Raw genomic sequence first — 10,233 nt, 5'->3', positions numbered from 1 at the left:
AAATCACCATCATCATCAAAATCCAAGATGTACTACATCTCCTGCCACCAAGGTTCACCTACGCATTCACAAACTCTGAAGTATATAGGATTCTCAAAATAAATTCTCAAAAATTCATTATAAGGAATCATCTTATTGTTTTCATGGTTTGAGACAGCAGTGCAAATGCTTTGCTTTGGGATAAAATCCACTTCGGAAAGGCAGCACATAGATGAAGTTTTCAAAAAGCCTCCCCACCCACACCTAGGGACTAATTTTCACAAGAGGCTGAAGTCCCTTTCTCTGCTTCCTCTTCCTCCAACTCCCATTCATCTGCCCCATTGCTCCATCTGCTAATTGCTTGGAGACCCTTCTCAGAGACAAAGAGTTCCTGTTCCTGAAGATGCAAATCAAATCCCAATTCTCCTTGGGCAGATCTCTTGACGCTGCACATGAATATACATCTGCATGTTTGTTTGGCTGGGTTCTTTTTTGTTTGTTTGGCTGGGGAAACGCTGGAGGAGCTGGAAGTGCCTTGCCATTGCAACCTCTCCAGGAAGCTGAGAGGCACACACAGCTGCTGCTCTTCTCCTCCTCCATGCACAGTGCTACACTGCCAATTAGCAAGGTTCTCCTCTCAAGTCAAACAATAGGAAGAGGCTGTCATGACGCCAAAGGAAAGCCTGCATAAGGGTAGGTTTAGCACCCTCTTGAACCCATGGCACTCTGATTGCAGGAGGTGAAGCTGAGATCATGGAAGGATGAGATGCAGCCTCTTTGAAGAAATTGCTTCCTTTTGATATTAGGACAAGAGATAAAAAAGGAAGATCGCAGATTGGTATACTATGCGGTTACGGCAGTAAGGGTAGTATTAGCCCAGAAGTGGAAACTACGGGAAACCCCAACGGTGGAGGAGTGGAGATCTAAATTGTCGGATTATGCAGAGTTGGATAGATTAACAGGAAAAGTTAGATACATAAGAGACCAAGTGTTCACCAAAGATTGGGAAAAGTATGTAGATTATCTGGAATGTATTAGTGAAGGGCAAATAACGCTAAAGGGATTTAGAGACGCACTGTGAAAGACTAAGAGTTATTGTGCAAAGCAAACAGGAATTAGGAATCGGTATAATGACAATATAAGTAATGAAACATGTAATTTTATTTATTGCTTCGAATGATTTACGGACAGGCTGAAGGAAGTCCCGTAAGAGACGACTATGTTATATGGATGATATGGAAATGATAATTGTTGTTTATTATTTTTAATTTTTCTTTTCTGTGTATTTTCTTTGTATTTGTGTGTTACCTTGTGTGTGTTTTTTGGAAATAACTAATAAAAAAGAATAAGGAAAAAAAAGAAGAAGAAATTGCTTCCTTTTATCTGGAGATACGGATATGCCTTATAATTTGGAAGGGGATGAAATACATCAATGCAGATGTATTTCAGCTGATGTAAATATTTTACTCAGAGCCTTGTACCTAGAGGTCCTGGTAGAATTTCTCAGCAAGGCTAGGTTAGTCAAGTCACTTAAAATAATGTTGATGCAGTCCAGTGAGAAAAGAAATTCTGATAATTCTTTAGTGGGGAAACTGAATGCAGTGTATAATTTGAGGAGAAAGGAACAGAGAAATTTTGTCTTACTTCTGGTCTTGCACATAGCATGGAAACAAACAACTAACTATATAGAAGAAAACTCTCTCAGACCTACACAGCCAATCAGTGAGGATCATGCCACTGTGACTGGTTGCTAAGCAACACCTCCACACACAGCCCTTGGATAGTTGAGTAGCATTGAGAACTAAATTAACCCCTTAAGTTAAAGACTGAATGATCTCTGGTGTTGCACTTCCAACAGACTAAGCGTTATCATTAGCAACTGGCAGTCCTGGTCCAAATCTACCCCTTAATGGGACAATGCTAACAATTATTTAGCATCCAAGTTTCAGCCCAAGTTTTCCCCTTTTATTCCCGTTGCCGAAACAGGGAAGGGAAATCAGACATGAGAGCATGTGTTAGCCCTCACTTATCAGTGTCTTATTAAAAGACTGGCTGGGGTTGATGGGAGTTAAAGTCCAAAACACCTGGAAGAGCACCAGGTTGGAGAAGGCTGAACTGAATCATCCAAGACATCCTGGAGTCGTACTGCCACCACCCAAATTGAGCATCTAGCCCCGAATGTGAATATTAGCAACTAGGCAACAGTTGATGACCTTCAAGGTTCTGAGAAGATTTCTTAAAATGTAGCCACACAACTGTATCTCTCTAGGTGGCTGCAGCATTAATAATCTCCAAGGTCCACCCAGTCAACTTGTTATGGCTAGATGGCATTGTAAAGAAGGGCTGGAGTCAGGTACACAGCCAGCTGAATACCTCTAAGCACCTTTCTTGCATTGTAACAGAAGAGGCATCTTCTCCTGTGTATGGAAGCAAAAGGGGAATGAATTTTAAGATGCAACCAATCTCCATCCCCAGAGTATGGTCTGAAGGAACATAGAGCTAAGCATGGCCAAACCTAGCCAATGCCCAGATGAGAGATTGTGTCAGAGCCACATGTATACAACCGTGGGTTCCATGATAGAAGAAAGGCAGGCTAAATACATAAGTAAGAATATAAATTAAAAAGAAAATACTTTTTTAAAAAAAATAATTGACCCCTATTCCCAATTAATCATGCTTGCCTTTCCAATCAAGTAAGCTTGTATAAACTGATTGACTAAATCGCTTCTGCTATGTATTGTGCTAGCAGTGGCTCTATGGAGAACACGAGCTTTGTAGCGAAAAATCAAGGCGAAAAATTCATTGCTTTTGTCAGCAGCTCAATGCGGTGTTGAGTTCTGGCTTCACACCAATTTGTAGGAATAAGATTAGGTAGTGACACTTAACAGAGTCTGTCAAGGTCATCAGCCACAGTCAGAGCCTTTCTAGGAATGGGATTGGAGGCCTTGTGCTGTTACTGTGTTGCAGACCTACTTAGCAGTAGCTGCTTGGTGACAGGCTCTGAAAAGAGAGAAAGAAACTTTTTTATATTTATAAATGGGACTTGGTTCTGCTGAATTCATTTCAATAGGCCTGAGAAACAACAAAGTCTGATGGGCCAGAGGTTCTGGCTGGTTGGGAATGACAGTTGGGAGTTAACTGTCAGTTAGGAGAGACAGTTGGGGAAAGTCAGACAATGAAGGAATCCAGACAATGCTAAAGGGAAAGTTAATGACTAAGGCCTGAATATTAAGCTGGTTATCCCCAGTGTGTTAACAATACTTTGCTGGTGGAGATCAGAAGAACGGAGCCAGTGGCTGACTTATTTTAAAAGGTTCTCTCCTCCTCTTATGAGAATTATAGGGACCCTCAGGTACAAATGGACCCCCTGCACTGGTCTCTCTCAAGGAAGGAAATCCCTTCACCCAAAGGATCTCATGATCCTTCGTTCTTGATGGAATGGCATAGGCAATGCACCAGGCAGGAACTGACATAGAGGCAATGCTGCTCTCATTTTCATAGATCATAGAATGATAGAGTTGGAAAGGACCCCAAGGTTCATCTAGTCCAGGGGTCGGCAACTCGTGGCTCCGGAGCCGCATGTGGCTCTTTTACACCTTTGCCGCAGCTCCGGGGCGGATACTAGCGAGGGGAGGAGGCGCATTGTGCGCCCCGACACTCCCCACTGTGGCGGGCGCTGTACTGGCTGTGACATCGCATGGGGATGGTGCATGCATTAGTCACGCACCTTCCCGATGTCACCTTCCCGCCCGCCCGCTACATTGTAAGGGGCATGTACGCTGGTCACTGCATTGAAAGGGGGCATGTACCCTGGTCACTGTTTTGAAGGGGAGTGAAGAACACACACACACACAAAGGTAACTTGTTAATTTAACGTTTATTTCTATGAGGAGTAATTCTGAGGGGTCAAACAAAGAAATAAAAAAGTGACAAAAAAGTTATTTTTATAATGACGAGTTTTGCAGCTCCCAGTTTTTTTTCTTCGGAAACGGGTCCAAGTGGCTCTTTTTGTCTTAAAGGTTGCAGACCCCTGATCTAGTCCCACCCCTTGCAATCAGGAATATGCAGCTGTCCCATAGGGGGATCAAACCTGCAACCTTAGTGTTATCAGCACCACACTCCAACCAACGGAGCTATCCAGGCTGACATTTTGCCTTCACCGCTCCCTACTGTGTTGTGATCATTGCCCTTCCCTGCCCTACATATAAACTTCCCCTTCCCATTAGCAGACTTTGTGACAAAGCACTAATTGTACACTGCTCATCAGTTGCGTTCCTTGATGCACATTTATAGAGGGCTTTCCATTTGCAGAGCAGCTTGTGTTGTATTTGTTTGTTGTATTCATACCCCACCTCTTAACCAAAAAGGTTAATGAGGCAGCTCACAGCATATAAAAACAAATCACTATAAAGCATTTGGAAGCGAGAGAGAAAACAAATAATAAGGAAAGCAATCAGTAACAGAAATCAAATAAACAGCAGCATCAAAACATGTTAAAAGCAGCAGGGGGGAAATGGTGCATTTATATTCTTTCTAAAGGTGAGCAAAGGAGGATCTGGATGAAGGGGCAGGAGGCATTCTCTGTACAAGGTGCCATAATAAAAAAGACCCTGTTCTTCATTGTCACCCTTCTCTTTTCAGAAGCTGGGGCCATGCTCATCTTAATGGTCAAGCAGCCTTGTGTGAGTACAAGCAGGGGTGGGAGACCATTTATTGCTGGGTTGCAACTTCCATCTTCCTTGACTATTGGCTGTGCTAACCAGAGCTGGTGGGAGCTATAGCCAAACAACATAATGCCAAGGTTGCAGGTTTGATCCCCATATGGGAGACCCGTGTAGAGAGCATTGCAATCAATCAATCAATCAATCAAGACTTTGGGCCCAGCTCTACCATTAAACAGAGTGAGGCAGATGCATCAGGCAGCAGAGGAGATGTGGACTTTCCTGCCTCATAGACCAAACCAATTGGTCTGATTATATATCTTGGCTTTGGTGGGTGAAGGAGGGAGGCACATGTTGCTTCCTCTCCAGCAGCAGGCAGGGCCTGCTAGATATGCAGCAGTTCTCACAACAATCCTGTAAGGCCAGTATACTTATTGCGAGGGAGGAGGGCTGAAGCTGGGATAATGGTGTCTTGCCTAAGGCAGCCTAGCGAGATGTTAATTACGGTGAGTTGTGAACCAACAATGTTCTAAATTGTATACCTATTCACTATGTTGGCATCCATGCTGAAGAGGGAAGACTCTATCCATATACATCTCCACATGTAATTCTGAGCCTCTGGATTCACATCCCATAGCAAGTGACTCAGGGTTCATTCACACTTCACTTGTCCCGCATCTAGAAAGCATGGGGCAGAGATGTTTCCCTTGTCCCATGCTCTCTAGGAACAGTTCCAAGTGGTTTTCCATTTGTGCTGCCACTCTCCCCGGAAAAACGCACTCTTTACCATTGAATGTCAGCTAGCAGAAAGCCCGATTGACCTTTACTCCAATTCAACAGTAAAAAGTGGGAAAGTGGCAGAACAAGTGGAAGCGTGGATGAATGCTCAGAGGCATGTAACTTTCAATCTGCTGGCACACCTTGCTGCCAGTCTGTAAAAAAATTTGAAACTGGAGGTGTCATGAGAAATGATGTCAACAAAAGTGGGTGCCCCTGTTCAGTTCCTCATGAGTACATTCAAGCCAGCAAGTGTCACCTTGACTCAGACATCAAGTATCTGCTTCCACATCCTCCACTACCACCAACCCCAAGAGCCAAACTATCTTGGGATATTGGGGGTAAAAAATGGAGGCAGGTAGTGGTTTCTTGCTTGAAAGAAAGTAGCAGGTGTATCATATCCCTGGCAGAGCATTCTTTCTCACTGAGGATGTAACTGGGAAAGCGCAGCTTCCCTAGAAGGAAAATGATGCTGTTCCATTTCTACCAGGGAGAAAGTCCTTTGGCATCTATATGGTCTTCTCCCTGATGGAAATTAGTGCCTATGGAACCACATGGGAGTGCTGGGAGCTGTCGTCTGGGTCCCATTCCAGCAAGAAAGGATCCTCCACCTGTTACTGCCCATGCATCACATATGAGTAGCTTCAAGGCTCCTTTCCCCCACCAAAAGGAAGCATTATGGGCCCTTGTAGTGGAGGGAGTGGAAAAATCAATTTGGCCTCTTGCAAGGTCTCAAGCACTCAAGCAAAGTTTTGGGCTTTTGCTAGTGCTCAGGCCAATTTCGGGCAAACACTCGATCCATTTCAAGCAAAGGGATGCTTGTGCATCCTTCTTTGAAATGGGGAAAAGTTGCTAGTTTTGCATATTGCATGAGATTAGCCAAACCCCACCTTCTGACTCAAAAGCCTGAATTTGAGTTCTGAGCAGAAAACTTTGTAAATGTTGCTGGATTTGAAGAGCTTTTTTATCCAAGGGGATGCATAACACATCCTTTACCCCAAAAAATTGTACCCTATGCAAAACAAATGCACACACACAGAGACACACACATTAGATATACTCAGAAATGGGCTGTTAGTATGCAAGAGGCTCCCTGCTGCTGCGTAATCTGTTATCACTCACTCTCAGTGCACTTTATTCAAAGTGTGCACCCAACCTTAGCTTTGCAAAAAAATATGCAAAGGTCAAAATAACAAATTGCTTAGAGATTATAAAAATCCCATTTCCCATTCGTTGGAATCTATTCCCAGGAAGCTTCTAGTAATTTGTTGTTTTCACCTTTCTATATATTTTCATTCTCTGCTTTGCTGAGAAAACGTGCTCTATGAGGATCCTTTCATTTCCTCCTGCTGCAAAAGTTAGGATTTTTTTTTTTAAAAAAAATTGATGATGATGACAGGGGAAACCCATGTAAAACTTTTGGGTTCCAATCCACTTAAAATTAGTCAAGACTAACCCTTTGAAAGGGACGCGGGTGGCACTGTGAGTTAAACCACAGAGCCTAGGACTTGCCGATCAGAAGGTTGGCAGTTCGAATCCCCGCAACGGGGTGAGCTCCGATTGCTCGGTCCCTGCTCCTGCCAACCTAGCAGTTCGAAAGCACGTCAAAGTGCAAGTAGATAAATAGGTACCACTCCGGACGGAAGGTCAACGATGTTTCCATGTGCTGCTCTGGTTCGCCAGAAGCGGCTTAGTCATGCTGGCCACATGACCCGGAAGCTGTACGCCGGCTCCCTTGGCCAATAAAGTGAGATGAGTGCCGCAACCCCAGAGTCGGCCACGACTGGACCTAATGGTCAGGGGTCCCTTTACCTTTAACCCTTTGAAAAGAATAGAACAAGCTGATCATGACTAATGCCATTGTTTCCAAACAGGACAATGTCAAATTGGACATGACACCAGACATAAGAGAATCAACCAAGCACAGGAGGTGGGTTAAAGAAGCCACCCCACCCCACCCCCCAGAGCAGCTAGCTCCACCTCTGCAACTGGCTAGTGTTTCCAGGCTGCTTCAAAGGGTCTTCCAGGACCTTTTAAGCCCACCCCAGGCTAACTCTCAGCTACCTTTCTCCCCACCTCCCTGGCCACCAAAGCAAATAGCATCTTGCCTCACCATGTCATCTATGTTGTTTCAGATAAGCTCATGTGTTACCTGACAATTAAGAAGCAAAGAAAATGGATGTGTACACCCGTAAGGGACAATGGCTGCAACTTGCCACCCTCCTATAGCATGAGTTGGTTGGGATACAACAGAGCTGTAATTGAGATTCTGATAAGGGAAGGGTACCATTTAGTAAAGTGTTCCCTCAAACAGTGTGAATGATCTGAGAAGGGGGAAAAATGCCAGGGTGGAATTAATCACTACCTGAAAACAATTTCACACTAGACTAAACAGGGGATCTTTTTTTAAAAAAAACCTCAGATGCCTTGTATGGACTGTTTGTAACCCAAGCTTTGGTAATAAAACAAACAAAAAATACACAATTAACATGAACTGTGACCAAGAGGCTCTCAGTAAGTAAAGACAACATTCCAAAGGCAGAAAGTGTGAGGAGCAGGCCTATTCTCATGATAAATGTTTACTGTAAATGCTGTGGTTGCTCCATAATTTCTCCTCAATTTCTTTCCTCCAATGAGTTCAAGATGACCCTACCTGCCCACGGATTGTCTCGCCAGAGTGGTGCATGCTCTAGTTATTTCCTGCTTGGACTACTGCAATGCGCTCTACATGGGGCTACCTTTGAAGGTGACTTGGAAACTGCAATTAATCCAGAATGTGGCAGCCAGACTGGTGATTGGGAGTGGCCACTGAGACCATATAACACCGGTCCTAAGAAATCTGCATTCACTCCCAGTATGTTTCCGAGCACAATTCAAAGTGTTGGTGCTGACCTTTAAAGCCCTGAATAGCCTCAGTCCTGTATACCTGAAGGTGCGTCTCTACCCCCATTGTTCAACCTGGACACTGAGGTCCAGCACCAAGGGCCTTCTGGCGGTTCCCTCCTGTGAGAAGTGAGGTTACAGGGAACCAGGCAGAGGGCTTTCTTGGTAGTGGTGCCTGCCCTGTGGAACACCCTCCCATCAGATGTCAAGGCAATAAGCAACTATCTTACTTTTAAAAGACATCTGAAGTAAGCCCTGTTTTAATGCTGTATTGTGTTTTTAATATTTGGTTGGGAGCCACCCAGAGTGGCTGGGGAAACCCAGCCAGATGGGTAGGGTATAAATATATCATCATCATCATCATCATCATCATCATCATCATCATCTGTGGTTCTCCCCCTCCTCATTTTATCCCCTCAACAACCCAGTGAGGTATGTTAGGCTAAAAGAGACAGTGACCAGTGTCACCCAGCGTGCTCCTTGATCGAGTGGGGATTTGGACTCTCAGGTTCTCATCCAAAACCCTAACCACTAACGTGCAACGATACTTTGCATTTTACAGACATCAATGACTCAGGTGGAATGTTGATTGACAGATAACATCCCATGTATTATTTGACAGTGAACTGCTTCTGATATTTCATATTTGATGCCTGCCAAAATCATCAAGAGGTGGAGAAATGTCACTGGAGGAATCATTCCAGCTGACCCTCCACCCTCTGCCTTTGGAAGCCTTACAACACTTGTGAGGAACCTTTGACCCTTCAGATGTTGCTGTATTACAATGCCTGCCATTCCTCGCCATTGGACATGCTTGCTGGGACTGATGGCAGTTATAGGTCAGTAACAGCTGGAGGGCGGAATGTTCCCAGCACCTGTCTTCCAGGAAACTGTTGCAGGAGAGGGACTGTGACCAAAGTCATGGGATGAACGTCTACCTGAAGGGTAATGTCAAAGGGGCAGCAGCCCTTTGGGAAACCAGGGCCTAGACATCTGATCACACTACTGTAGCTTGATTCTTGGCTAATTTGTAGCAGACAGAGCCAAAGGGACTGTTATATCCAGGACCAAGATGAAACTGTTCAAGCTCTCTTGCTATTTTTGCAGCTTCCAGGAGGTCTAATGCTGCCACATATTATCCTATTGAAATGTTGGGGGTTTCAAATTTTGTTACATTTGTTGTATGCTGCTATTTTACTGTTGCTGTTACTATGAAATTATTCTTGCAGGTGTTTATTTTGTGGTGCATTCTTTTTCTCAGTATTGTAAGCCACCTTGAACACAATCTTTTGGATGGAAAATGCAGCATTCAAATAAAGCAGCAGTGATGATGGTGAGACACCGACAGATTCGGAGATCTCAATTTATGAAGTGCAATTTCAGAGTCACCTGGAAAATTCTATTTTTGGCTTTGAAATTCAACATTCACCAGCTAAATGGCAAAGCTGAAAATCCCAGCACATAGTAAATATTTTTCAAATATTAGTGTGATGGCCTGGGATTCCGAGTCTGAGAGTGATCCGGAGGAATCCCAGCCGGCGCAGGAGTCCCCGCCTCCAGGGCCGGCTGAACTGGGGCAAGGCCTAGTTGCTGAGGAAACTCAAGAGCAGGCACCAGGTGAAATCATTCAGGCCCCAGAGGTGCTGGAAGACTCAGTGGCTACAGGTGAGCCTCCCCCGGGGCCCAGTAACCCTTCGGCCTCTCCTGATCTGCAGAGGCTTAGGGCAGAGAGGCGAAGGGAACTGGTGTCTCCCAGGAGGAGTGCTCGCCTTAAGGCCAAGAGAGGCGGGGCTTCTGGGGGCCGGGACCGCCCCCGGCCTTAGAAGAAGATAAAGGTCAGGCAGCCCGGTCCTAGGTTGCGGGAGCAACGTCGTTGTGAAGTATCTGCTTTACCCAGTCCTGGTTCGGCACTCCCAGTGTGCCTGTTCCTCGC

Source organism: Podarcis erhardii (assembly GCF_964252035.2).
Source record: "Podarcis erhardii genome assembly, chromosome: 16".
Classification (NCBI taxonomy): Eukaryota; Metazoa; Chordata; class Lepidosauria; order Squamata; family Lacertidae; genus Podarcis; species Podarcis erhardii.
This window is presented reverse-complemented; position numbering follows the sequence as displayed.